The sequence below is a fragment of the Festucalex cinctus genome, chromosome 16, assembly GCF_051991245.1.
Source record: "Festucalex cinctus isolate MCC-2025b chromosome 16, RoL_Fcin_1.0, whole genome shotgun sequence".
NCBI classification, from domain to species: domain Eukaryota; kingdom Metazoa; phylum Chordata; class Actinopteri; order Syngnathiformes; family Syngnathidae; genus Festucalex; species Festucalex cinctus.
In genome coordinates, this window is record NC_135426.1 from 7,405,936 (window position 1) to 7,430,355 (window position 24,420).

Below are 24,420 nucleotides of genomic sequence, written 5' to 3' on the forward strand. Positions count from 1 at the left end.
AGACCCCCCACTCGCCTTTCACCCCCACACACTTCTTTTTAACATTCCACACCATCATTCAAAGCGTTTAGGCATTCCCCTCTGTCCCTCCTGACGCCGCGTCCGCGGGGATTTGGGGCGAGAAAGGCCCGGCCGAGGGATTTGTTGACCACAGGGGCGGAATGTCAGCGTTTGTTGTGGTTCCTTTCACGTTGCTGGGCCTGTGAATGCCCCCAAGTCCAACAGAACATTTTTTTTTTTTTTTTTGCGCGCGTGTATCACAGCTATATTTCCAACATAGCATTATTTTAGCCAGAAGGCATCGATTGCAGCGACATCACATATAGGCCAGAACGTGTAACTCTGCCGGCTAATAACGGCAGTGACAGCTTTAACACCGCCTCCTTTTACGGCTCCTCGTCAACTATTATGTTTGATTACAAGTGCAAATAAAACAGGCGACGGCTGGGTGGTCGGCCGCCGCGCGCCAAGCCGACGTGTGCGTACGCTATGGGTGCTGCTACATGGATGAGTGAGCATTGTGCAGTATTTTAATGAGGAAAAAACTTATTTTAATATGCATGTCTCTAAAAATATACTGTACAACATAACAAATGCTATTTATTATGACAGTCAATCAAAAGTGAGAATTATTACAGTTAAGCGTGCCTAATAATGTGGCCTGTAAGTAAAAAAATATTTAAAATCCCATTCATTGCATCCATGTACTTTATTTTGCTCCACTTAAAGAAACAAGTGAGCATTTGGGGGGTTTTTAGGCATCCGTCCCGCTTCTGGCCTTAGTAGCAAGATAAGCTAATCACCCCCGAGGGCGCCGGCTTCATATTTCACGGAATGAGACTCGCATCTTCGACTTTAAAAGGTCACGCTATCCGTAAAGGAGGAGATAAGCTGATGTATAAAAGTCGACTTAAATGACTGTATCGCTCACCATCGGCAACACGTGCGATTTTCTTGCATGGGCATTGATTCATGTAAAGGTTTACCATTTTCATGCACACTGAGATAATAATATGCAATGACACTAATGCTGCATTCGAGGATGGTTGGAAAACGGACATATCCGGGTTGATTTTTCCCAGTTCCCACCTGAACGCGTTTGAGGCGAAAGTAAACAACCAAAATGGCCGATAGCGGTAAATTGTTTTTTTTATTTTTATTTTGGCTCTCAAAACTAATTTTGACCTCCAGAAAACATAATTTTGCTTCATTTATCGTTTTCATCTTATTTCATAAGCATTCCATACAGTTCAGTAGTTCACCGTCTCATTTCATGCTGGGAGATAGTGGCATACTGTCACGTACGTTGCGTTATGTGTTACGGCGAATATTTTTGAATGAAAAATCTCATTTTATACACGAGTAAATTGTGTTTTGCCATTCAGAGTGACGTCACATTGTAGTCCGTCGGTGAAGTCGGGGTCCTTTTTTTTTGCGACTCCGCAAGTGGAATTTCCGAGTCCAAGTACAAACTTCCGGGTTTGAACTCGGAAAAGTCCGACTTCCGACCATCCTCGAAGGCAGCAGAATTGCAATCAAAAGGGACAAGAGACCAACAACAATAATAGTCCAATTTCTCTAAATATGCTCACATTTTAAAATTGATCACTTCTACAACATTCCTAGGAAATTACAATGTCCCATCGCTGGTGAGCTATTTTACCTGAGCTAACTGAACCATCTCGTCAGTGGAATAATGGAAGTGGTTCCCTTATATTTATTGATAATGTGACTGCTGACAGGCAATAATATCTGCTCATGTTCCGCCAAATGCTTCATTACTCATTGTGCGGCGCTTCACAGTGCAGATGGACAATAACCCGAAGCATACTGCTGAGGCAAAGAGGTGGGATGTTATGCAATCCTATTGTGCATGTAATTTCAAGCACTGAAGACAAAACTGAAGGCAAAAAATGGAGCAAGCAGGAACTGAAAACAGTGGAAGTCCCGGTAAAAGGCCTGGCAGAACATCACCAGGGATGCAATCCAGCATCTGGTGACAACGCAGCCCCTTGGCCAGCCACTAGTCGCACGCTGTCAGCAAAATTGTCCCATCCAATCACAAAAAGTGAAAGATTTGCAGGCTTATTGCAACAGTTGACCTCGCTACGGGGCTAACAGTCTGCCTTTGAGGCCTTTCAGCACATAAATATCTTCCAATTTATGATTTCCTATCTATTTCTTTTATCACACAGTTTGCAGCCGTTTTCCGGGAAAATGTGCCGCCGCTGTTGCGATCAAAAGCGCGCGGCAGAAGAGATTTACGCTCGCGGAACGTATCTCGCTCTCAGCGTGGCTCTATTTAAAAACTCGCGCAAACACATGCTGCCTATCTGCATGAGTGACAGATTTTCAAAGAGGTTTATTGCAAATGTCGGCGAAGCCCCCAAATTAGACAAAAAAGGCCCCCGAGTTTTTGCACATGTAGGTCGCGGAGCAAAAGTCACCCAATAAAAACTTGTTCATAGTGTAAATGCTGTCGTTTGAACTTTGCGGTGTGTGTGTGATCGCGTTGCGAGCTGCATCACATTTCCTGTCAGGCGAGGGAGGAAGACTTTTACTGCTCATCATTAAAGGAGCAGCTCACCATTAAAAAAAAAAAAAAAAAGAAAAAAAAAAAAGGGGGGGGGGTGGGGGGATTGGGGTTCTTGACAACAAAGCGTTGAGGGTGGGGGCATTAGCAGCCTGGTGCGACTGACCCCGCCCCTCCTCCTTCCCCCCATCCAAAATTCTCTTGTTTGTGGCTCCACTGTTCTGTCTGCCTGTGGCTCTCTTGCTGCTCCATTTTTAGCTCTCTGCCTGTTTGCTTTTTTGTCATCTGTTTCTTTAATTTCTTCTTTTTTTTGTCAGTCTTTCTTGCACACCATTTTTCACTCTCTCTTCCTCCTCTTCTGAGCCGGCACCTGGTGCTGAGGTGTTGCTGAGGTACAGTAGATGGAGCTTTGAAGTCCCCCAAACCCCCCACTCGGGAAAGTGGGGGGAATAAAAGGCGGGGCCTCGGGAGCGTCTATTGAGTGTTGGGGTCCTTTGGTGTTGCTTTTTAATTTGATTGGAAACATGGGCCACTTAAATACTATCAAACTTTGAAACACTTGCACAGTTTTGCCTTAAGATTTGTGATTTCAATTCAAGCCACTTCACAAAAAGCAGCAGTTTGGCGAAGACTCTAAAAATTAAAAATAAAGAGAGAGACTTCAGGCTTTAATGACACTCCCATTTGATGTTTACTGTCAAATATAAAACAAAAAGAGAGTACGTTTGTCTATTTCCAACTAGGCCCGCTAGCTTAATCTCTACATTATGGAAAACGCCATTATATGCTAACGACTAGCATCGATAGTCGCAGTTTTCAAAGCAGAGGATATTTGTAGGATAACATAACAATACTCACATAAATAATATTCTTTTTCCTCTACGAAAAATGACAAACTATTCCACGTTACCGAGTCATTTGCATTCATAGTCGAAGTCCTCTTCTTCATTCGCATGACAATATTATATCGCCTCCTGGTGGCCAAGGTGAGCACATCAGAAGGAGCAGCACAACGAATTGAATCTCAGCATTAAATCATGATACACAAACCGTTTAATTGTTGACATTCGATTTAAATATAATTAAACTTAAGCCTGGGCGGACGTCTGCTCTCTTGTTGTCCCATTTTCATCTGAAATAAAACTGAATCTGATTTGACAGAAGTTGTTCAAATAAAAGCATTTTTACACATATAAATTGGGCGGTGAGCAAGAAAGAGAAAGAAGGAACATGTGAGATGAAGCGAAAGAGGAATCTGTGAGTCACTTTGACTGTGAGCTGCTAGAAGTCGGATAGCCATGTTAAAATACCATAAGGCCACCGACACGCACACACACAGGCAGAAAAGTGCTCCAAGATATGCCTCGAATCCAGTCAAGTTTGGCAAAGCACACACATTCGTATTAAAACTTTATGCAAAAAAATCCTGCTGCTTCTCTCACGTAGCAAGCTGCCCAGCAGACCAGCTAATTATTTTCAACACACACACAGACACCCCCACGCACACACACACCTTTGCGGCACATTCCTCAGCAAGGTAATGAGCTGCGTTTCCTCACTAGAGACGTATGGAAGAGTTTTTTTTTATTTTTTATTTTTTTTTTATTCCCATTTCAAGCATCAAACATTGATGCAGAGGAGCAACAATGATATCATCCTGATTCTAAAGTGACATCATACCGAATGAATGATTGAACACTGGGATACTTTGTTCCAACAGGCCATGATGAGACGTTGAGCGCGGGCTAAATCTTCCTCAAATGGTGGTGCCTCGAGTTGCGAGTTGAATTCATTTCACAAGATCATTTCAGAGAACGTACAGATTTGAACCGTTTGTGCATCCTGGTAATTCAATGGGCATTGACCCTGGCCACCGGATGGCAGTGTAACATATAAGGCTATATGTAGATTTGATGAGGAAATAGAGAAGAAAACCGTCTCTAGCAAGCCGCAGTTAAAAAAAAAAGAAACGATAGTGAGTCTTTGCAGAGGATAAAGAATACATGCATATGAGTATTGGTGGATGCTTTCTTAATGTATTACTACATTCTTGTAGGGATATAACAATACCGGCAATATCGTGATATTGCGATATTAAAACTGCCAAAACATATCATCGTCGTCATTTAACGATATTAAAAGCAGCCCATCTGTTCAAAAAGTCAAGTTGATTTCCATTTGTGCAGTTGTAGCACCCTTTGGTGGCTAGTTTTAAGCAGTGCAGTTTAATTTTGACAAGGCATGTTTTGGCACTTCTATGTTTAAAATCCACGCTAATAATCATGTAATATGCTTTGTGAACCGAGTCAATATGTGGAGGAACTCAATTATTATTTTTAGGGATGGGTGAGGTATCGGGCCGATACCAACCATTCTTCAAGTACTCGAGTACTAGTGACGCCAACGAGTATGTCTGCGTTTTTCAGCAAAACTTCACCGGTTTGGAAATACGTCAAAATTGAAGAGGACGAACCACACACTGCAGAACGTGAACTTTACGGCACAAGACTCGCAACAGGCGGAATGAAGAGGTCATCTTTCAATACTAGCAACTTGCTAAAACATCTCAAGGCAAAACATTTATTGTGTTTTATTTTGAGCGTTAACATTATTGAAGAGTGACTGTGCTGTTTTTTTTGTCAGAATTAAAGGAAATATTTTTGTTTAAAAATATCTTTTAGTGATTTTTTGTATTTCTCAAAATGTACTACTGGTATCGGCACTTGGTATCGGTATCGGTGAGTACTGAGGGTCTGAGTATCGGTATCGGTAACTGAAAAAATGCGGTATCGAACATCCTTAATTATTATTATTAAGTGCCTCAATATGACGCGTTATTAGGGATTGTAGCTTGTTTATATGCATAGTTGTTATGTACAAAAGCACAATATATATATATTTTTTTTACAATATCGTGACTTTTTTTGCCAACACACCACAATATCGTAATACTTATCGTATCGTGACCTTCATATTGTGATAATATCATGTCATGATGTTTGGATATTGTTACATCCCTACATTCTTGTAGTCATATATATGAACTGTTTAAAGGTTTATACTCACCACTAGGGCTGGGTATCGATTCAGATTCCCAAAATCGATTCAATTCGATTCAGAAGGGCCCGATTCGATTTGTTATTTGAAGGAAAAACACTCTCGAAGTCGATGCTAACTTCCCATTGGCATTTGCTAACTTCCTGTTAGCGCTAGGCTAGCGATGTTTTAAAAACGAAGCGTGTTTTGTATTGAAATATACAGTGGATGTAACTCTTAATATTGTGTATTTAGTTTCATAGTTAGCTCGAACTGCGGTGTCATTAAACAGCTTAAACGAAGCTGGGGACAACAGAATAACCAGAATAACATACGCGACACACTTGCTAGTTGCTAATGCTACGCAAGCAAAATAGTGCATTCAGGATACTTTCGCAGCGTTGGAATCTTCAGCTTTCTTCGATAACGTTTTAAGGGAAAAAGAATCGGTCATTTAGCTCAATTGGCCAATTGTTTTGGCTGAGGTTTGAAGGCCAATAATCGGCCGATTCTAATCGTCGGCCAATTAATCGGTCGGGCCCTATTTGGCACATTCATTTACGGGGGGAAAAACTGTATTAAAAGTATCGATTCATGGTTTTATGAATCAATATTGGGCTATGAAAAGGAATATCGATTCGATATCTATATATTGATATTTTAGACCCAGCCCTACTCACCACATATTTATGATAAATATTTTGCATTGTGCATTAGCATAAAGCTAGTGGACTTTCCCAAGATTTAAAGTAAACTACAATGTATTCACAGTGAATATAGCAACAGTTCTACTCCTCTTGCAATGGATCTCATTCAGCTTACCTATTGTTGCGTCCTATGTGTGTGCGGTTCTACTTTGCATCACACGCTGAAGGCGCTTTTTACCCCAAGAACGACAGCTCTAGCGGAATTGGACACGAGCACAGCAGAATAAATCTTTCATTTCAAAACTATAAGGCCTTCATTTCCAATCACACAACGGGCCTCGCTGCTGAATATTTGATTGGGGGGGGGGGGGGGGGGGGGGGTACTGCAGCCGTTGCAGTCAGCCGAGGAGCGACAGTGTGATGTTGACGTCGCCGAGTGGCGGCCCCGACGTGTCATTCACGCATCAACAAAGAGAAACTTTCCTCCTTTTTGCTGCTTAAAATGTGTCACACTGTTTCCCAGACGCAGGGGAGATGGGCTGAAAGGGAAACGGACCTTTTTTTCCCCCCCTCTTCTTTTTCTTTTTCGCACATTTTGACAGGAAGTGCTGCATGCATGAACAAAGAGTACGTGCCAGCCTTTAGCATTTTGCTTTGCAATTAACTCTTAATTCTGCACTTCTTGTACTTTATACAAAAAAAAACCTCATTTACAGTCACATCAATGGAAGTCGGGAGTTGAACATGTGAAAAAGTGAAGAAAAATAATCATGTTTTGAAAGAAACAAGAGATATGAAAGAGATATAAGATGGTGGGAAGAGGCTGGAGCTGAGGCTGGAATACAAAGAGGTGTGTGCGTGTGCGGCAGGTGTGTGTGTGTGTGTGTGTTCTCCCCATGGTCCTTCTAGCTGTCTTCTCCTATTGATCAGCTCATATTGATCCGGTTTGGCACATAAGCCTTGACGCGCACACTCGCGCGCACACACACACCGTTCACTTGATTTGACTGGGCTCTGACACGGGGGACATGACGGAACATTGTTAACGCACACACACAAGCGTCTGATGTACAGCCACTTCATTAGGTACACCATATAAAAAATATCTGTCTTCACAAAAAGATAATGCTCCATTTTGAAGTAAAGAACTTGACCTCGTTTTGTTTTGGAATTCATGACAAGATCCAGAAGCATCCTGTGAGAGAGAAGAAAAAAAAAAAAGTGTTCTCTAGCTTCACATTCGACATTCCAAATGCGGAATTTGGGCAATTATATTGACTGGCGTTGTGTGCCTAATGTTGTGGCCGTTTATACATGTGAACACAAAGCACAAGGATGCAGCGCTTTGATTTTTTTTTTTTTTAGGCTTAAAAATCCCCTTGGAATGAGAAACTTTGGTCTTTTGTGTGAGTGTAGACACACACACACACACACACACACACACAGAGCCCACCTTCTGCTGCTGTCATGGCTGCGAGCTGTCAAAATCACCCTCCTCCTCCTCCTCCTCTTCCGCCTCTCTTGCTGAGCTCGTCTATTCTGTCTATCCAGCCCTCCCTTCCCCCCCCTCCGTCTCTTTCTCTCCTTGCCTGCACTTTAGTTGCGCGTCTCCTCCACATTTGTGCGTCTTTGCATCTACATTCTGCCTCCTCAACATGCTCGCACTGTCCTTTGCCTTCAACCGGGTTGAGCATTTACATACAAATGGGGCTCCGACGGAAGGTTGGAACGAATGTGGCACGCTCGCCCGTGTTTACACCGGCGTGCGTGCAATTCAACATGCTGTTTACATGCTAATGTAAACAAATGCATGAGTCAAAAAAAAAACAACAACCTGACGACAGCTCTTCTTTTTTCGACAAAAACGTGCATCAGCAAACAACGGAGTCACCACCGTCGTACGTTTGGCCTGCGTTTAAACAAGTTGGGCATTGTCATTTGGAACCGGAGCCTCCGTTGCAGTGTCATCGCAACCGGGTTGTGTGTCAAAAGTGACACGCACTCCATTCACGCTAAAAGGATTTGGAATGTTGTGCATAATACACGCACACAATGTACACCATGGCAAATATTAACACTCAGGGGAAGTTTCATTAGATACACCTTAATCATCGGAATTGGGATGTGATGGCCCGTATTATGGCCTGGAAACTTGGTCAAAGTGTTTGGAATTATGAACAGTTTGAAATAGCAGTTTGTTTGCACAAAATCGTCTTCTGCATCTGAGCATTATTTGGGACCTCGTTTTTGACTGATATTAGGAACTGTTCATAATTCACTCTACCTTGTCGAAGGCCTCAGCGAGAGAAATCAAAATAAGTCGGCGTGAGCACGAAAAGGTCAGGCTTCTGGTTGAAAGCGACAAAAACGCCAGGAAAAACCTACTCTGAACTCCTCTGGTACTTTGATTGGTGGCAAGTTGCACTGACTCCTTTTAACATGAGTTTGAATGTGATTTGTTAACTCTTTGACCGCCATAAACGTTTAAAAACGTTCAGTATAATCCTAGGATTGGCCGCCATAGACGTTAATTGACGTCTACTATGTTTTTTTATGGAAACGGGTGGAGGAAAGCATGAGCAGTTCATGAGCATTTCCGTTTTTTTTTTGTGTGTGTGTGTGCGTGGTGGGCGTCTTGGTTCATGCTGGCTTTCTCAAAACATCATTTATTCATGTGTGTGCGCGTGTGTTCTACCATTTGTATGCGTGCATGTACAGTTTTATGAATATGTTTTGCTTACATTACCAGCAAGGTGGGGTGAAAGACACTCTTTTTCTTTGCTGTTTTGTGCTTACTTTTTCATGTATTTATTTTAACCACTGTAAAACATCTTAGCAACCTTTAAAACCGTGTACACTCTCCACTGAATGCACTTTTCCCAGCAGTGCGTGTGGGGAGGGTTTTAAAAATGTATATATTCTATAAGAGGGAGGAGGAAACAGAGCATGGTGAATAGAAAAATACAAACCCCTGTGCGTATGTGTGTGTGTGTGTGTGTGTTGTGTCAGTGGAGCTGACATCTGATCTTGCTCAGCATGGTGAATACGAGTGCGTGTGTGCGTGCGTGTTTTGTGGCCTGTATCTGTCCTCCTTTCTGTGTGGGTGGTAAGAAGAGGGAGTTTGTGGGGGTGCACTTACGCATGTGGAGAGTTGACATGATGAAGGGAGAAGGACGAAAAAGGATGAAGAATGTTGATTAGTACGTGTTATTTTTAATTCACATTCTAACAATATGCCACAAAATGAAATTGAATCTTAGCATGTTTGTTAGGGCCAAAATGTCCACACAAATATATAAAGACAAGCGTACGCGCAAACACAAGTCATTTGTCTCACTGCTACTTGCGGGTATTTTATGTTTCGGCGTCCTCGGTGCACGTTTCCATCGACTCACTGAAGGAGTTGTGTCATAAATATTCGATCCGCTAACGACCAAGCAAGCAAAAGCCGCAAAAAGTTGCGTTTTTATTGCGAATAAAAGGAGGAAGCTTCGCCTGTGGTCGGCGGTCGGTCATGTGACTGATGGGAGGAGGAAACACAAAAAGAGGAAGCGAATGACGCACACGCAGCCAGCCTCATTGATTTTGTGCACTAACGCCGTCCTGTCACCACATACAGTGCGAGTCTGCGTGACCCCCCTCCCTCGCCCCTTATACATGTGTAAATGCCACACTTGACACTTGTCTCCCCCCCTCAGCCCCTCCTCTCCTCATTAGAAACACTCCTCGCCTCCCTTGATAATCCTCCATCTTATCACCCCCTCCCACATACACACACACACACATAACTCATCTGCCTCCACCCATCTCTGCTGCACATTCATCACTACAAGTGCACACACAGTGCTCCATACACTGATTTCTAAGAACCCCCCCACCCCCACATGCTTTTTAGTGTTATAAAGCTAGAAATTTTTTCGATCCCCTCGTGTGGAGTGTTCAAGGTCGCGAGCACAAAGGCTCAACAAGGCGCTCCAGATGCGTCATTGCTTCCAGAAGATAAACATCTGGACCTGTCAAAAGACGGCAAAACAATTCAAATTTAACCTCCCACTTCGGTTATTGAGCGAATGCAGTTTTGTTATCATAAAGTGGATTTAAAAAAATAAAAAATCTACGCACCCCTCTTCAAATGCCAGGTGTTTCTGATGTAAACATATGAGACCAAAATATACCATTTCAAATGTTTTTACACCATTAATGTGACCTATGACCTTTGCAATTAACATGAAAGTCAACCTTAAACATTTCTTGACAATAATATGTTAAATGTGACCTCACTAGTCTAAACATTACATTTATCGAATATGAGTTATGAAGCAAAATCCAGCCGTTTTTATCCATCTCATTTTGCCACTTGCTGTCGACTTAAGATAACGTCACTATTGCTCAGGGCTCAGTCAACGGCCAATCACAGTTCACCGGTTTTCTGATGCCGCACTGTGATTGGTTGTTACCTGAGATCTGAGCAACATTTATGACATCCTCAGTCGACAGCAAGTGGCAAAATGGCCACCTCCTGAGATGGATACAAACGGCTGGATTTTGCTGCTTAACTCATATTCCACTAACAAAATATTAACCAGAATACCATATTTAGACCAGTGGGGCTGCCTAGACCAGGGGTGTCCAACATACGGCCCGCGGGTCGGATCAGGCCTGCAAAGGGGTTTATTCTGGCCCGCGAAACGACTTTGTAAAGTAACAAAAAAAAAAAAATTGTAATGTCGGACCAATTAATCAGCCAGCCACAATCAAATATATAAATTTGTAATTTTATAAGCAGTCCTCAGATGGGTAATGTAACTTGTACATGGAATCGCCGTGGAAGTCGTTATATTACACACAACTTAAAGTTATGGTTTGCTTAAAAAAAATTTTTTTTTTCTTTTTTTAAATCATAGACCAACATAAACGTGTTAAATACGACACAAATTCAATTACTGGTAACACAAATACATATGACAGGGATTAACGTCCTTATAACTTAATTAACTGTGCCACACAATGCATTATGGGAACTATATATATGCAAAACAGATAGATTTAACATGTCCGGAACTCATACAGGCAAAGTGTTGCCATGTTTTATTTGCATTCGTGTTATTTTTTTTAAACAATAGATTACAGTTGAGCTCTGTAATTTAGGGCTGGACTAAAAATCGCAAAAATCTGCGAAATAATTGACGGCAATTGTTTTTAAGTTATATACTATTATTTTACCGATTTGGCCCACTTGGTAATATATTTTCCTCTTTGCGGCCCCTGAGCTAATATGAGTTCGACACAACTGGCCTAGAGCACATTATTGTCAAAAAAAAAAAATTGGGGTTGACTTCCCCTTTAAATCAAAAAGAATTCCAGAGGTTGAGTAAATCTAGGCAACTGAAATAATATAAATATCACTAAATGCGACTGCATTCTGAACTAGCCAATCACGTTCAAAGTCATGTCAAATGTTATAATTCAGATGTTCTTTGTCGACATTAACTTTGCTTTGTAGCAGAAGCATGAATGTTTGATGCTAACACTGATTGTTATTTTTATTTACAAGGTGGAATGAATTATGAACAGTTCGGAATTTTTGTTATTGCTTTTTTTTTTTTGCTTTCAAGAAGATTTTGTGCTAGCAACTTACTATTATAAAATAAATAAATAAATAAATAAATAAATAAATCACAACACTGACTACTATTATATAATTCCCTCCACATTATCTGGTGCCCCAGCTCCAGCTGAAAGAATCAAAATAAAAATCAGATGTTACAATAAATAAATAAATATATAAATATGTTTCTGCATACTCTATTTTTTGGTCACTAAGCGAGATGCAGCCTCCCCTTGGACCTCTTCCTTGGCTCATTCACTCGCCAAAAATTCCCAGCATTCCTTCTTACATTCCCACCACCTCCTCCTCCTCCTCTGCTGTCCATGGTTTGGAGGTCATGACTGCTTCCAGCGTCTCTCTCCATCCTAACCTCCCCAACCTCCCCCCACCCCTACTTCTACCCAGCATGCCAGTGGTGGCGGGGCGCCGGCTTGAGACCTCCACCCCCAGCGGGGTGGCTGCAGCTCTGCCTGGCTGGCATGGCGGGCGGCCTGGAACACCTCCAGCACACACACGCACACACACAAAGCACATGCACTATGGCTTCCTGTCTGCTTGATGTTGGTCATTATTACACTGTACACAATGCGTAATGCTCATGATCCTTTTTTTTTTTTGCAGTCCAGAAATGCCGAATGTATTTTGCAATAAAAATAGGATATGGCGACAACGCTGCCAAACAGATAATAGACGGTCAAAAAATAGAAACGTGTCCCATGGGGAAAGAGGTAGAAAGAGCGAGCGAGAGAGAGAGTGTGAGGGAGCGAAGGAGAGAAATGGCGGGGGCCTCAGTAATTTGGTATTTCCTTTCTGGACATGGGAGGAAGGGCCATTGCCCTGGAGTGCGCACACACAAGCGCACATTGAGCTCTTTTAATGACCCTTAAATGTGGCTTTAGGCGCTGAAAAGCCTGAGAGAAAAAAAAAGAAGGAGAAAGGCAAACGGTAGTGTCGTCCATGGAAGAAGGGTAAGGCTGTGGGTTAGGGTTACATTCGTTTGGACACCCCAACAAGTAAACAAACATACAGCACATCCTCAACGTGACGGGTACCGAAGGGGTACGCACACGCACGAACAAATGCAGGAGTTCAAATGGAGGTTAGACCTTCAGGCTCCTGGGCTCAAAGAGAGACAGAGAGAGAATTCATAAGCAGCCAGGCACACACTGCTGGGATTACTGCGCCAGCACACACACACAAGCACACATGGGGGGGATGTGGGGGAAATGAAGACTAAAAAGAAGGAAAAGATTGTTTTTTTTTTTTTTTGTACAATAGATACAGGGAGAAAGACTTCATATTATTATTATTATTATTATTATTATTATTATTATTATTATTTTACCTTAGCCGAAGCCATCAAATGCACTGTGTGGAGCGATTTTATGCATTGGTAGAATTCTCGCCTGCCACGCGTTCGATTCCCGGCCAATGCATCAACATTTTCATTTGTTTTTTTTTAAATTCCCCAAAGTCTAAATCAACATACGGTCAACATTTGAAACCACTAGCAGACAGGCACACCGACTCGGGGAAATCCTTGATACTATACAGCAAAATCGCTAGTGCTAGATTAACACTGAGCAGTGTTAAATCACACACAAACACTAGAAAAGTGTCCACACCAATGAGTTTAAATCTGACACTTTTCAAAGTGTTACCTGTTTTAACAACTGGATGTGCTAGGTGGGTGTGTAAATAGGTTGGTGGATGGATGGATGGATGGATGGATGGATGGATAGGCGGATAGACAGATAGTAGGGATGCACGATAATATCGGTGGCCGATAATTATTGGCAATTATCGACCAATTTAACATCAAACAGATAAAACAGATAATAGGGAAATCTGCCGATAATTATCAGCAATTTGATTTCATACAGATAAACCAGATAATAAAGAAATCCAGCAATAATTATAGACATGCCACATTGGTCCATCTGTTGTGGTTGTGGCTCATATCAATAAAATTCAGCTTGATTGTGCTTTACATACATTGAAACATTGCGCAAAGTTTATACAATGTTTCAATGTATTTGTTACACTTATAGTAGGACTCGAAAGTATCTTTGTATTCAAGTTATCGGCTTACTTATCGGTTATCAACATCGGCACTTCTCAATTATTGGTTTATCGGTTGAAAATAGCATTATTGTGCATCCCAGATAGATAGATAGAATAGCTTTATTGTCTGTCCCAGGTAAAAATTTGAAATGTTTCTTTCTTTCTCGTTAGTCAGAGCCATAGCCGGAGTGGCTAAAAAGAGCAGCTAGCGGGAGAACTACCGGTAGTAAAAAAAAAAAATAAAGCTAAAAGCTTTCGAGAGCAAAAGCAAAAGGTGACAAGCGGCGGCATCCGAATCACAGGACTTAACGATGACCACAGGTGCCAGCTGTGGATGGTAAACAGCGGTCAAACCATTGGGTCCAACAACTAGCTACAAGCACCTTAAGGACCAACATTTGTGAAATTCCCTACAGGTAGCAGGAAGATGGAGACAAAACATGTCAGTCTCCTGTAAGGACAGTCACTATGTAATATAATTAGTGATTACTAGACCTACGATTATATACATACATACATACATTTTCCTGCTTTTCCTCTCTAGGGATATATGAGAAAAAAAAAAAAGTTTATGTGGTAGAACACTTTTTTTTTTTTTTTGCATATTATTGAAACCAATAGTTTTTTTTTTTTTTTAAATGAATGAATTATTAGTTCACCATTAGATAGCACTGAAGATTATACACACTGTCTCTTTAATATTGTTCCCCCCCCCAATTCATTTCAATGGTCATCAATTATTTGCACATTTTCACTATTAGTGGGCTGTTCTAGTCCCGCCCCCGACCCTCAAATAGTGGAGGACGACTGTGTTTGAGTGAAACTTAATGTTCAAGAAGAGTTGTCATTTCTGAACAATACTTGAGTAAAATAAAACAGTTTCACAAAGATTGACACTCAAAAGTGTTGAGTAAGTTCACAACTTGAATTGGAGATAAATTAGCTGTCTTTTATTATTCCGCGCTTCATTTTCCTTTATTTTCCCCTAATAACCTATAAAACTATAATACAGATGACAGCAATTTATCGTATTAGCTTGTTAAAAAATAAATGGGAAGAGAAACTTCAGGGGGGGGGGGGGGGGGGGGAATAAACATATTAAAACGCAATCTCAGTATTAAGGGTAAAAGATGAGATTATTTTTCAAAATCATTCATCCACTCTCTGTACTTGGATGTGTGGATGGATGACAGGCAGGTGACGGATGGATAGTCGGTGAGGGCGGCAGGGGGTTTCTGGTGGTCTTTGATCGTCCCAGCAGAAATAATCAACAAAGGCCCGAAGCTGGACTTGCGTGTGTGTGTGTGTGTGTGTGTGTGTGTGGGGGGGGGGGGGGGGGGGTGGCGTGCCAAGACTAACTCCCACCAGGAGCAAGATCAAAGACTGTACACTCTCTCTCTCTCTTTTTCTATCTCACTCTATCATATTCTCTCCATCCTTCTGCTCTCGTGTCACCAGAAAACATTTGTGTTGTACAATCACAGTTACACAACAAAAGTAAACATTCCTCTGGAGAAAATGCACACGCACGTGCACACACAAAAATAAGGCTGGTAAAAAAAATAAAAATAGGTTGGATAGCTCACCACCTAAATTTTACCCCAAATCTACACACAATACGTCCCATTGAATTGAAATTCATGCTTATTTGTATGACGCATAATAATAATGCAGGGTGTCAAACGTAAGGTCTGTGGGCCGGATCAGGCCTGCAACGCGGTTTAATCCGGCCCGCGAGATTTTGTAAAGCATAAAAAAAAAAAAAAAAAAAAAAAGTGATGTCGGACCAATTAATCAGCTGGCCACAATCAAAGCAGCATATAAATTTGTAATTTCACAAGCAAGCCTCAGATGAGCAATGCAACTTGTATATGGAATTGCTCTGAATGTCGTTATTTTAAACACAATTTAAAGTTACAGATTGTTTAAAAAATAAAAAATAAAAAACATAAATCAAACACAAACTTGCTAAATAAGACACACATTCAACTACACACATGACAAGGATTAACGTCCTTATAACTTCATTAATGGCACCCGGCACACAATGCATTCAGTGAACAATATACAGGTTTATGCAAAATAGGGAGATATAACACGCCTGGCAAAGTGATGCCGCGTCCATTTGCATTCGTGTTATTTTTTTTGGGACAATATTTTTACAATTCCATCCATTTTATTGACCGCTTATTCCTCACAAGCGTCGCGGGGTGCTGGAACCTATCCTAGCCGACTTTGGGCAGTAAGCGGGGGACACCCTGAACTGGTTGCCAGCCAATCCAAGACACATAAAGACGAACCACCATCCACGCACACAAGCACACCTAGGGACAATTCGGCGCACCCAATTAACCTGTCATGCATGTCTTTGGAATGTGGGAGGAGACCGGAGTACCCGGAGAAGACCCACGCGGGCACGGGGAGAACATGCAAACTCCACCCAGGAAGGCCGGCACCCGGACTCGAACCCAAGTCCTCAGAACTGGGAGGCGGACGTGCTAACCAGTCATCCACCATGCCGCCCTATTTTTACAGTTGCGCTCCGCAATTTAGGGCTGTCCCACAAATAGCGAAAATGCGTGTAATTGACGGCAATGTTTTATAAATTATATAAAGGCTGTTCCAAAATGTTTAACCCCATTTCATAGGCCAATAATTTTTACAATTTTCGTTGGAATGACCTCAAATTTCCACAGCTTGTGTAGAAACGTTTCAAGTTTTTGTGTGTAACATCGAGCTTACACAAAACACAGGAAAGGAAGTTCTGAACGTCCTAAAAAGCACTTGGGCTGTAATTCCAAAATATAACGTGCCACTTGGTGTTGAACATTTATGAAAATCTGTCATAGAACCAACAAATATTTGTACTTTTCTTTGTAAATTTAACCAATAAAACGTATTACCTTCAACATAAAGTGTATTTAGTTTCATTAAGATCCATCAAGTAGTTTCCGAGATATGGGCATTTAGAATGGGGTCAACCATTTTAGACCACCCTGTACAATGATTTTACCGATCCGGCCCACTTGTGAATATATTTTCCTCCATGTGGCCCCTGAGCTAATACAAGTTTGACACCCCTGTTCTAATGCTAAAGAATACTGCAGTATTTACTTCACATTGAGCTGCTGTTTAAATTTTTGCTTTCAAATCTGCACAAATTGGCAAATGAATCCCCAAATTCCAGCCTCTCCTTCCTTCTGCATCATTCACTCCATCGTCATCACACTCCATTTCTCCACCGTGTTTCCACTCCTGCCTCCCTCTCTATGTCTCACACACACGCACACGCACACGCACGCACGCACACACTGGAGCAGTAGTCATTCTACTTATAGCCTCGCCATAAATCAACCTGTCATTCTCCGTCATGCTGGCTGCATTTCGCTGGTGGGGCTAGTGGCAAACGCGCGCACACATATACGCACGTAGAGGCGAGGGACGACAACGAACACATCTACACGTAAACACACAAAGACAAACACACAAAAAGTCCGGAGGGAGCTCAAGAAATGCAGCTAACTCACATATTGGTTACAAGTGTGAATACAATATTTTTTTTTTTCCTCACATTTTAGGTACTCAAGATGTTATGGATGTCTCATATTGAAAAGAATGGCTCTTTCTAAAAGTTGAATGACTCATGTAGGAGCCCTGAGGAACTCCAGGATTTTATGAAGCTATAAAAATTGTAATAATTGAAATTATTTTTTCCCCCTTCACATTTTAGGCACTGGAGATGTTATGTACATCTTTTATCGTTGCAAAAGTTGAATGGCTGGCATAGGAGCCCAGAGGAGTCCCAGGATTTCACCCCATTCAGTAAAACTGCACATTTTAAAGCGGACTTTTATCGTGGGCAGCCGAAAGGACACCTGTGATTATGATTTTGTGCAAAGAAGTTCTCACTAACACAGATTTTGACATATTTCTGAACAACATTTGACAGATATATTAGTTACATTAATCAGATTTTCATCATTACATCATTAGGTGTACCTAATAAAATGTCCAATAAGCGTCTGGTGGTTTCTGAAGAGAAAAAAATAAAAGATGATATTACGGCTCTCGGGCTCACTGGTGGGTGCAGTCGCTGATTATACTCCATTATGAAGATGGTGATGATGGTCATTTAATGGAGTGCTAACATGCAGAGTCAGTGATTCGGGCGCAAAAAATGACGGTTATTGTTCTGCGTCATTTATTTGAAGTATGGCGCGCGTACAGTAAACAAGAGTGATGGATTATCATCATTTTCTGACACCGTGTCACGTCTCATATCTCGTTGGGCATGAGCGAGATGACATTTTTTTTTTTTTTTTAATTTATGACCTTCACTCGAGGCTGGCCGGGTCACTTTATTAGGCACACGTAATGGGAGTCAGGGAGGCGTATATATTTCCAAGGTCGCATCTCAGGCTTTCGCTATCTCACACAAGTCGTCTTCCCTCTGCTGCTCTCCTCCTCTGCATTCTTCTCTCATCCTCCCTTCATCCCAGACACACACGCACACACTCTCCAGAGATGTGTCCCATTGCTCTGACCTCTCCCTCTCTCTCTCTGGGGAGAGTTGGCAGTCTGCCCAGTTCCTTTTTCTTTCCCTCTCTTCTTTCTCCTTTGTATCTTTGGTCTTTGTTGGCTCTATCACTCCATCTATTGATCTATCTATTTTTCTAATCTCCTTTTGTCTCGCCTCTCCTGTGCCCCCCCTCCCACCAATACCCGCACCCCGTTCACCTACCCCTCTTCCTCTGTTGCACGTATTCCGCGCATCCTCTTATCTCTTCATCCTCTCGGCTGTCATCCGCACACTTATCTCCTAGTCCCCTCTCCGGTTTTAACCCCCTCCTCTTTTTCTTTCTCTGCTTGCTTGCTTGCTTGCTGCTGCTGTGGTAGAGGAACACTGCTGGGCTTGGCTGCCTCTCTCTGGGCACGGTGCCCACAGAGGGTGGGTAAGATGGAGGATGGGGGGGAAAGTGGGGGGGTTGTCTGTGTTGACAGAATGGAGCATATTTTCTGTTGAGTCATACTTGTTAAGAATGAAAACAAACGCATGTGTTTTCAATTTTGTTGGAAAATGTCACTGCATTTGCAATATATAGTTCTGGGAAAGACAAAGACAAGTTTGCCTGATTTTGCTGTTCATAGGTATATGTTGGAGTAAAATTACCATCTTTTGCTTTTTTTTTTTTTTTAAATGTATTGAAATAAACTATTACTATTGTTATCATGCTAGTTATGAACCTTTAGCAACAAAGACAAACAATATAAAAATACTCATACATATATTCTTTATCCTCTGAAACAGCTTGTTATGATCCTCTGCTGTTTCATCTGTATATGTTATACCACCTCCTGGTGGTCAAAGCACACAAACCAGACGCACATTGCCCATTGAATTAAGAATGCATTGTGGAATTTGTCATTCCACTTTTTTTTTTTTCTCTCGCGACTGCCACCTCTGGCCTAAAACATAACTACAACCTCTTTGTCAAGCTCGTGGATGGTAAACTCTTTGATTGTTCACTTTTCTTGAAGTCTGTTTATCTTTTACAATATACATCCAGCGTAACGTGTAAAGTGCTGCAGTCCCCTCTTTTCCAGCCTCCAACTGTTTTCCCTGTAGAATCTTGGATGTCTTATGGGTGGAATCAAGGCTTCCTGACCGTCATTGCCTCTAGCAGGTGTTTCATAACTGGATGCTTAAGCAGGCTTGGGTTGCCAGATACTATGTTAAATAATCCCCATAATGTAAACTATTTACTTTGCTGTAAAATCAGGAGATTAGCTGGAGAAATGACTGATTGGGAGCCACGTGGGAGATAGGGTTGAAAATCAGGAGAATTGCAAAGTAAAACTGTGCCCGTGTAATAAAGTTGTGCAGCGTGCGCGTGAAGAAAGGAGTGTGCAGTTTGATTTGTCAGCCACACGTGACAGCAGTGATTAGGGAATTCAATTTCCTACATAGAGCAGCTTTAATGAATGACATCATGATGCACAAAACTGTTTAATTCTAATTATGTTTTTATAAAGTACATAAGCATTACTGCTGTTTTTCTTATTGTTACACTAAAACGGATTAACAGCATTACCATCCATTTCAATTGGAACGCCATTTTCAGAGTGTTATGAGTTGCAAGCGTGGTCACGGAACAAATTAAAGCAGAAAGTCAAGGCAACACTGAATTGTCATGTCAAGCAGAAAATGAAAAATGGCTCAAAACTAAAGAAGGTTGAGTGTTTTTATTTGGTTTATTATTTATTTCTAGACTTATATCAACATCTGACCATCAAACAATCCAGAAAACTGATTCTTGCCTCAACTTGTCATGTGGAGCTCACCCCTTGGCTTGCCCCCCTTGCTCTGCATGTCCACTGCTGCATTAGTCAAGTGTCAGTGATGCAGCCCCATCTGTCTGTGAACCCTTTTACTGCAAGAATTAAACTTCTCCAGCAGTTGACGTCTCCCCAGGGGGATAATACACAGTATTTTTTTTTTTTTTTTTTTTTTAAAGCAGAGGCGGCCATCCACCACCAGCCTGTGTATTTGCAAAACTAAAAAATACATTGCATGCTTCACTCGAGACATAATTATTGTACTTGACCCTCATTGAGTTAATGGCGGCAGCTGTAAAACTAAGATTGAGTGTCTTAAATATATTAATAAACTACTTTTTTAAAAAGTTCATTTTTAGTGCTTTTGTTCTGTGTGGGATGTTTGAAGGTGTTGTAGTTACAAGGAGTCACCACTAGACGTCAGTGTTTCTTCCCATCAAACCTGCACAAAAACCCACGTTGTTCACATTAGTATTGATTTGGACTTGTATATATATATATATATGATTTCATTAGATATACATAATAAAGCAATCTGAATGTAATCCAAAGGGAGAAAATTGAGTGAATTTGGAGCACTTAGCAAGGCAGCACGGCATATAGACAAGTCCACTACTAAATATGTTGAAATGACAACATAGGCAGACTAAGCTGCTCTACTTTAATTAAAATGCAGTGTTGAAGGTCAGCAGAGGTTACATTGGTCATGCGGCGGCAGTGACAAAACGCAGGCCGCCAGCCAGTGCCTTTTATATAGACAATGTCTACAATTATGTGCATAGTACTGCTCGTGTAAAATCCACATCCACACACACGCACATACATTGGTCAGGACTTAAGCCAAACTATGCCACGCCTCGCCCCGGCAGCCACCATGATGACATCACCGCAGCGTCTGAAGCTCCTCGTTTATCAAAGAAATAGCCATATTCACAGTTTAAGCGCGTTAGCATCTTTGAGTGATTGGTCCCCAAAGGTTCACGGGGACCTGTCTTGCCTCACACTGACACACATGGAGGGGTCAAGCCCATTCCCAAGTGGAGGGGAATTCCCAGGATGCACATCAACCAATCAGGGATCATCATTCAAAGAAACTCTTCAAATGGAGGGGGCCGCACTGTTCACATGCACCTCTATGTATGTGTGTGTGTGTTAGTCATTAGGACTCCCACACACACATAGGTAAAGAAATTCCTCACACTCAGAAACACATATGTCCTATTTTCATGCTGATTTGTTTGAGGCTTGCACTTGAGTAGTCATTCATATGTGAAACACACTTTTAGAGGTTAGTTGAAGTATGGACAGCAACACAGATGAAGCAAGGAGACTTGAAAGGATGAATAAAAGTAACCGAAATTACTTTTTAAAAGGTTACATGACAGCTAGTGCAAGAATAAGTACTGGAGAGGAATTTGTCTGTTGTACTGGGGGGGTCAAAGAGCACCATAAAACGCAATCAGGTCTTCTAATCTGTGTCTAAATGCTTCCACAAGTTTGTATTACACGTCTCCAAACAGAAATTCCCAACCTGGGTGATGCATAGTTGCATAAAAACAAATCTTTCATGCCGAGAAACATTTCTGCATCATTTTCTCTCAAAATAGAAGGCAGGCGGCACCGCATACTGCAAGGGCAAGCATTCATTGAGGCTAAAAACATACACATTGCACTTCACCACTGTCACACACTTGACATATAGCCACTTTTCTCCACATATAGACTAAACTTAGCATGGGGGGGGACTTACACATGCAACTTAATATGGTATATATTATAGGCACCAATTACTGCTACACTGTGGTCTGTGACATGACAACACACACACGCACACTTCGCAAACAATACAATATATAAATAATATATAAAATAGTAATTTTTCTTACCTTATGTGCCCGAATCCTTTTGTTGAACTAGAAGTCTGTCCAAAGTGCAAAAAAAAGTGCTCAAAGTGCGAGGCAGAAACCCACGTATTGCCGTGCCTCTATTTTGACAGATATCAACTTCAAGTGCACACAAAGTCAATTTATGACTAGTAGAAGCGATTGCAGCTTAGTGTCCGCCGAGGGAGGGCTTGGAAAGTCCTTCAAAGTCCAGCGTAATGACACAGACGAGCCCGAACCGGCGCCCACCGATCAACAGGTGTCAGGAATAAATAAAATCAACTAAAAAGAAAATAAAGCCCTCCAACGCAGGTGGGGAAAAAAACTAGAATACGAAGAAACGTAGCAAGTTGTTTAGGATACAATCCACCAAGCAAGATAGTTTTTCTTCATGTCGCGACGCAAAAAAAAGTTGTGGTTCTGACTGCCCAATCTGTTCCTCCGTGCAGTGTGTCAAAATGAGGAGGAAGAGGAGGGAGGGCGTGTTTCTAAGTGAGGAAGGTGTGTCCATCAAAGTGGACCGGATTGTGAAACCAACCAAAAACAAAAGTGTCAGGAGTGGGATTTGAACCCACGCCTCCATTCGGAGACCAGAAATCCCACCGCGTGGAAAGGGTTGAACCTTGAGTCTGGCGCCTTAGACCGCTCGGCCATCCTGACATACGGCATGAAGCTATCTAAAACATCCCTCACTTTTTTTTTTTTTTTGGAGCTTTTCATTTCATTGATGGTAAACAAACGTGATCACCATTGCACACCCTGACACATACCAAAAAGACGTTAATGTACCGAGCCGACCAATTTGTTTCAAATAATAATAATAATAAAAATAAGTTAAAACACGAGCCATTTTGCATGGAAAAAGTAAAAAGATAAAAAAAAAAAAAAAAAAAAAAAAAAAAAAGCCATTCCAGAATTAAAGGACATTTGGGCTTCAAAATTATAAATAAACCTCTACTTTTCTGCTACATATTCATCAATAATAGGGATTATTATCTATCAACTGCGTGATTAGCTCAGTTTACAGGTCAACAACCCTGTTAATGTATTGTAACCTCATAACTCTCACAGCAACACGTTTGCAGGTAACAGGATTGCAAATGTGGACGAATGTTAGCTTTCTCTCGGGAGTAGAAGCTAAAGCTGTTCAGCTAGCTAGATGTTAATGCTGACCAAGACAACAAACTCACTTATGTAAATAAGTAATACAAAAATAAGTCCTGTTCTGATCACATGCATAACGGGTTGAATGAGATAAGTGAGACATTCAATCAAGGCTAACTATGTTCTAAAATTTTAAAAACAGAAGAGCGGACATAGCTTTGATCCGCCGTTCTTTTGGAAAACTGATGAAGTCGTCACGAGTATCATCTGATTCACAGCGGCCTTCTTCTAAAAAAAGGTGATGGTAACAAGGTTACATGCTTCATGTGGGACATACGTTGCACGAATAACAATTATTGTCTGAAATATATTAATTAAAACAAATGTTCCCACAGAAGAGCAATGAAAACAATAAATAAATTTGGTCAAATGAGCTCGATGGGTGGGACATTACAAAATGGCATTTTAGGGGATGCTCCATGATTTATTTGGTGTTTTAAAAAATATTTTTCAAGAATTCTTTTCTCTTAGTTATTTGATGGGTGGGACGTAAATGTCCTCCAATTCTGGAACGACCCATTTAATTACCGTAGTATAGAATGAAAACCTCGAATCATTAACCTGGCAAGAGCCAGACAAGGTTATAAAAATTATGTCAGGAGTGGGATTTCAACCCACACCTTGCACCTGGCGCTTTAGACCGCCACCCTGAGATGAACATGCATTGTTGACATTACAAATTTAACATCAAAATGATAATTTTTCCAGCGACAGTACCAAACAAATGTATGAGTCATTGAGCGAGCCATTTTGTGTCCAAACAATATGGTAACGTTTTTAATTTGTTTAAAAGCATACAGTTTTATCAACATTATAATACACGTATCCAAAATTCATTCACCTTGTTTAGTATCAAAGAAATTTGAACCCAACACTTCCATTTAGAGACCGGAAATCCCGGCAAAAATGTGTGGTAGGTACTGAAAGTTGAGTCTTGCACGTTTACCACTCAGCCATAATGTCAAAAACATCAAATTAACGCTAGCTCACGTAGCTATTGTCTGCTACCAGAGATGTGAAACTACTGGTGAGTGACGAAAAAAATAAAAAAAGTTAGTGACCAGTCGTTTTTGTGCCAAAAGAAAACAGCTGTATTAAGTTTCTGTGCCATTCATGTTATTCAGATGATAGCTTCTAAAAAAGATGTAA

General features: G+C 41.3%; 1 protein-coding gene and 1 non-coding gene across 2 annotated transcripts in view; both read right to left on the minus strand.

Moving 5' to 3' along the window:
* The window catches only part of wnt5b (wingless-type MMTV integration site family, member 5b), a 50,998-nt gene extending 28,368 nt beyond the window's left edge, over positions 1-22,630 (minus strand). The window contains exon 1 of the mRNA XM_077500302.1: positions 22,111-22,630. The gene's annotated coding sequence lies outside the window, so the exon portion shown is untranslated. The remainder of the gene's footprint in view (positions 1-22,110) is intronic.
* Positions 22,631-22,657: 27 nt separating this feature from the next.
* trnal-caa (transfer RNA leucine (anticodon CAA)) lies at positions 22,658-22,767 on the minus strand. The gene is made up of 2 exons: positions 22,730-22,767; positions 22,658-22,703 (listed from the first exon to the last, which is right to left on the minus strand). It is a non-coding gene; the product is annotated as a tRNA-Leu (tRNA).
* Positions 22,768-24,420: the final 1,653 nt, after the last annotated feature.